Source organism: Bidens hawaiensis, unplaced genomic scaffold (genome assembly GCF_021521415.1).
Source record: "Bidens hawaiensis isolate Kalapana, Puna unplaced genomic scaffold, B.hawaiensis_p1.1 tig00009311_1, whole genome shotgun sequence".
NCBI lineage: Eukaryota > Viridiplantae > Streptophyta > Magnoliopsida > Asterales > Asteraceae > Bidens > Bidens hawaiensis.
The window spans coordinates 801093-807303 of record NW_027491687.1 but is presented as its reverse complement, the minus strand read 5'-3'; the positions used below and the strand labels follow the sequence as shown (position 1 = coordinate 807303).

The following is a 6211-nucleotide window of genomic DNA, read 5'->3' as shown; positions in this document are numbered from 1 at the left end:
CAAAATATAAATCAAGAACAAAAAAAGTAAAAAAAACTAAAATGTTTTATTCATTGGCCTCGTTCAAAAAAAAAATGTCTAGAGAAAAGAGTCCAATGAATTAACTTAAAATCCTCCACATTTAATTCCTTTAAATTCCCACGAATTCTATTAAACGAGCGCACCCTAATAGTTGAGCTATTTATATGGTTTGAAAATGATGTGATGAAGGGAAACCTTATCTTGATAATTTAGAGGATAGAGAGACGACCAGTGATATGCTTGACTCTTAAAACTGTAATCTCTATTCTTTTAACTAGGAAGCTTTGAATCCTCCCGGTGAGAACCATAAAAATGGTTCAAACGACCGGTGGAGAGAATGGGAAAGAGTGAAGGGTTCAACTTTGAAGGAATCCAAGGAATTACGACACACTACAACATTTGTGGGTCTCGAGTTGAAATAATAACGGAAAACTGAACCTAGAAAGATGAATCCCCACACCAGCGGTCAATGCAAAATAAAGAGTTATATCCCTCCTTTACTTCTCGCCGAAAACCGTTCTCAAGATCTAACCCAAGTTCTTTCAACCCTTTTGAGATGTTAACTAATAAAAGTGATTATTCTACTAGACTACACAAAACTGTCGTCAAAACTGTCTTAACTTGCCGATCTCCTGAATCACGTGACCTGCTGCTTTTTTTTATTTTTCCTCACGTGGGCGGAAGCGAAGAGTGCTAGAGTTAGGCATAATTGGGCTCTAACATGTGGGCCGGATATGAAGCTCAAAACTCAAAAGCAATTCTATTTATCTTTTTTCCTTCTTCCCATTAGAGGTGCACAAATCAGGCAAATACCCGGGTTCGGGTATGGAATCGGGTTCGGGTATGACCGGGTATTTGAAAATCGGGTATTGGTAATACCCGGATGATATTCGGGTCCGGGTATTGTCTCTAAAAACCATACCCTATGCATCAGGTTTAGATCGGGTATGGAATCGGGTATTCTAAAACTGGGTATTTGAATACCCTATTTTCAAGTATTGAAAAAACCTTATTTTTGGGTTTTTTGGGGTTTTTCCGGGTTTTTTTCGTGTATAAATTGGATTTTTTTAAGGGGTTACAATTTTTATCGGTATTTTCGGGTATTTTTCAAGTATTTTTCGGGTAATTTCGGATATAGATCGGGTATTTGAAAAACCCGGTTTCGGGTATCGGAAAATCCCGGTTTCGGGTATGTAACCGGTTCCGGGTTTCGGATATTACCGGGTATAAATCGGGCCCGGTTCCGGGTACGGGTTTTGGTACTAAAATGCATACCCTATCTGTACCCTACGGGTAGGGTCAGGGTATGGGTTCGGGTATAAAAAAACCAGTTTCAGGTATTTTTTTCGAGTCCGGTTCCAGATTCGGGTTTTTTGTGCACCTCTACTTCCCATAACTCAAAAGAAACAACTCAAACTATGTCTCATATTTGGAGAGTGCACAAATTGGGTATTATAAAACCCGGGTTCGGGTATGAAACCGGGTTCGGGTATGATCGGGTATTGGAAAATCGGGTATTGGAAAATCGGGTATTAGTAATATCCGGGTCGGGTTCGGGCCCGGGTATTGGCTTGAAAAACCATATCCTATGTACCGAGTCTGAGTCGGGTATTGAACCAGGTCTTCAATACCCGGATATTTGAATATCCTATTTCCGAGTATTGAAAAACCCCATTTTCCGGGTATTTGAATACCCTATTTCCGAGTATTAAAAAAACCATTTTTCTGCAGCGTTCTTCTGTTAATGGGCCTACTGCGTTTTTTTATTCTAACTCTATTTTTTTTGCATACAAACTTCAAAATTCATTCAAACATATGTAAACAACCAAAAAATGATGATATAAAAACATATATTTTGTGTGTTTTAAATTGTTGTTTGATATATCAAAAGACGCTGCTCTAAATAAATATTTATATCAAATATGTTCTTCAAAAAAGATCTGTTAGAGAACGACTATAGATCTGTGGGTAGCCACACAACAACAGCCAAGTGCCACACAGACACATGGGCAAAAACACTAATATCCGGAAATGCAAAAAAATCCAGTTCGGGTATGCAAAAAAGCCGGGTTTCGGGTATTATCGGGTTTATATCAGGTACGGGTTCGGGTTTCAGCATTGAAAGTCATACCCTATCCGTACCCTACGGGTAGGATCGGGTTCGGGTTCGGGTTCGGGTTCGGGTATTAAAAACCCAGGTTTAAGAAAAACTTATTCCAGTTTTTTTTTCAGGTTCAGTTCCGAGAATAGAAAATTATAAAGAAAACATTAAAAACACTAGATGCCATGGTTAATAGAAACTTCAACTACTAAAGCTCCACGTGAACTTTTTTTTTATGTAGACTAAGTTATATGTCAATAATCACTCATATTTTTTGAAGCCAATAATAATAATAATAATAATAATAATAATAATAATAATTATTATTATTATTATTATTATTATTATTATTATTATTTTCACAGTCTGTCTAGTGTATTAATCTCCTTTACGCTAGAGGGATAATATTTTTTAGTGAGGGTGAGCTCATCAAAATTGTAAGAGAGTGAAGTATGCTAAACAGAAGCATTGTAATTTGTTGATTCATAAAGTTTTGTTATATCAGCCAGCATACATCCACCTCCGGTTACTATCACTTTTTGAATATTTGTGAGAACAACTTAAAATAAATAGTTTTTGAAAAGTTGTTATAACTACTAAAGTAAATTTGACGACAGGTTCATGTGTTATGTCAAAATTTCATCTTTCGTTTTTAACTATAATAAATTAGAGATATGGGTTCGATTCAACTGTTTGGATGAACTGCACGCATCCAATCTATGAGATGAATGTTTGTTAATTTTGTAAGTTAAATGATGGGTTAGGTGGAAGCATTTACAACTCCATCCATAATTTCATATCCTGATTATACTAAAAGTTACTATTTTTTTAATTTATTCATATAATTATACTAAAAGTTGTTATTTTTAATTTATTTTTAAATTAAATAACATTTTTTTTATACTCTGTCCTACACTAAATATTATAGTAATATTTTTACTAATAAATAGTAAAATTTTTACTAATAAATAGTAGCATTTTTAGTTATCACCACTCACAAGTCATAACCACTTCCTATTATAATAAAGGAAAGGGAAAATTCTCAAAATGTTATGTGGAGAGAGATTCTATTTTTGTCCCCTTAAATAAATTTTTTTTGAAATGTCCTCTACAAACACGTCTCTGATGATGTGTTAGGCATCAACGCGTCTTTCACGATCTGTTTAACCACCAAACATGTCCTTCACGACCTGTTAGCGTCTTTCACGACTTGTTGGCCTCTAACATGTCTTTCACAACCTATTGGCTTCTAACGCGTCTTTCACGACATGTTTGGCCTATTAATTGTTTTTTTAATATTACATTATTATAATTAATTTAATACATCTTTTTCATATATTTCCCAAGTTTTTGGGCGTTGGAGCTCTTTGCATGAGTAGGCCGGGTTGGTGGATATAGTTTCTCTTTCATTTGATTTCTTTGTATTTTAATCCAAAGAATAAACTATACATATTGCAGTAGGTTAACATAAATATTAACGATATTCTACGTACAGATAAAAAAAAACAAAACTTATTTATTTAGATAGATATAAAGTGACAAAACCATAATATACTAGGAGATCTAGTTAAATTGTTTGCATATACTCCTCAACTTTTGATAATATAAAACATAAAACACATGCGAGTATTCACAAAGCAGATTCCCAATAATAATATACAATATGATCAGTCGAAGAGTGAAAGAGGATTCGACCCATTAAAAAACCGGTTCTGACCCATCAACACCTGATTCGCTCCGTTGCTTCCGGATCCGGGCCGCCCACGACATCTCTCTCGTGTTCCGCTTGCGAAGCTCCAATATTTGACCCGTCCACGTCTCCTTCCATCGTTCCTTATCACAAGACCTCGGGTCAAACCGGGTTTCTCTCTTGCCCGAAAAAGCAAACCCCTTGGCCATGCAACTGTCGTATATGGACCTAGCTTCCTGGTCGGATAAAGTCTCCTAGGCTTCTTGTACCCGAATAAACCTCTCGGTGTACTCGTCCACCCTGTGAGGAGGTGACATGTCAGGATGGTACTTTAAGGCCATTTTTTTATACGCGTGTTTGATCTCGGAGAGTGTCACGTTGTCGGAAATACCTAGGAGGTCGTACAAGGTTTCCTTGTCGGGTGTGGGCGTGAAAGAGCGGTGGGCGGTGGCGGCGGAGGCTTTGGTGGTCATGTTAATGTTAATGTTAATGTTATATTGTTGGGTTGAGATGTTGAGATGGTTGGTGTTGAATTTGAATAATAAAGTATTGGATGGAAGAGAAGAAATGAGTGGTTTATTGGTTTTGTTTATGAGTGAGTGGGTGGGGGAAGGAAACGAGTTGGAGTTCATTGTGCCTTGCTTTGCTTTATTCAACATTATAAATTTTAGGATGTTACAAGTCTTCCCCCCTTAAAGAGGTTTCGTCCCCGAAACCTAACTATTACATAAACAAACTAGGGTAAAACTTGCGCATCTCATCCTCGGCTTCCCAAGTAGCATCCGATCCTTTGCGGTGTTTCCATATCACTTTTACCAAAGGTATAATCTTGTGACGAAGCTGCTTCTCCTTGCGGTCAACGATCTCTATCGGTTGCTCGATGTAGTTCAATTGTTCATCAACCTCAATGTCCATCAATGGCACGTGAGACGTGTCATCAGCTAGACACTTCCTCAGATGAGAAACATGGAAGGTTGAATGAATTCCTTCTAACTTATCGGGTAAATCCAGTTTATAAGCTACTTCACCCACACGACATACAATCTTGAACGGTCCAATGTACCTCGGACTCAATTTCCCCCTCTTTCTAAAACGGATAATCCCCTTCCAAGGCGAGACCTTAAGCATCACATTGTCGCCAATGTTAAACTCAATTGGTCGTCGCCGCTTATCTGCATAAGACTTTTGTCTGTCTTGAGCGGCTTTCATTCTTGCTTTGATCTGATCGAACTTTGAAGACGTTTCTTGAACCACTTCAAGGCTTCCCATTTCTTTCTGACCAATCTCACCCCAACACAACGGGGTTCTACATCGTCTACCGTAAAGCATCTCAAAGGGTGGCATACCAATACTTGAATGGTAACTGTTGTTATAGGAGAACTCTGCCAGGTGCAGATGATCATCCCAACTTCCACCGAAATCTAAAACACAAGCACGTAGCATATCCTCAAGGGTTTGGATCGTCCTTTCAGACTGTCCATCAGTTTGAGGATGATACGCCGTACCGATGTTCAACCTCGTCCCCATAGCTTCATGGAATTTCTTCCAGAACCTCGAAGTAAACCGTGTATCTCTATCAGACACGATCGATAACGGTACTCCATGCTTGGTTACAACTTCTTTGATGAACAAGCTAGCTAACGTTTCTGACGAGATGGCCTCTCGTATGGGCAGAAAGTGAGCACTCTTGGTCAAACGGTCCACAATCACCCAGATGGTATCATGTTGCTTAGCTGTACGAGGTAGCTTAGTTATGAAATCCATGGTGATGTGTTCCCATTTCCACTCAGGTATCTCTAGCGGTTGCATCTTCCCATAAGGCTTTTGGTGCTCGGCTTTGACTTGTAAGCAAGTTAAGCACTTACTAACATAATCCACTACATCATTCTTCATTCCCGGCCACCAGTAATCTCTTTTCAAGTCTTGGTACATCTTTGTAGCTCCAGGATGGATTGAGTACCTTGACTTATGAGCTTCATCTAAGATTCGACTTCTAAGATCACCATGGCGTGGGATCCACATACGGTCGAACCTAGTTTTAACTCCATGAGTGTTTTCCATCAACTCATCTTGCTGGCCATAAATCCTTTCTTTCTTTACCCACCCTTCATCTACTAACACTTCTGACTGCACTTTGATGATTTCTTCAAAAAGACTTGGGTTCATGATCAACTTGTAGGACTTCACTGTTGCAAGGACTTCCTCATTCTTACGACTTAACGCATCAGCGACCACGTTAGCTTTACCGGGGTAATACTTAATCTCACAGTCGTAATCCTTTATCAATTCTAACCATCTTCTCTGCCTCATGTTCAATTCTTTCTGCTCGAAGAAGTACTTTAAACTCTTATGATCTGTATAGATAATACACTTAGTACCGTACAGATAATGCCTCCATA

The 6211-nt window shown here is 38.3% G+C and overlaps 1 pseudogene; it reads right to left on the bottom strand.

The window, feature by feature from the left end:
• Positions 1 to 3796: 3796 nt before the first annotated feature.
• On the bottom strand, positions 3797 to 4444 carry LOC143531960 (chaperone protein dnaJ 20, chloroplastic pseudogene; annotated as a pseudogene).
• Positions 4445 to 6211: the final 1767 nt, after the last annotated feature.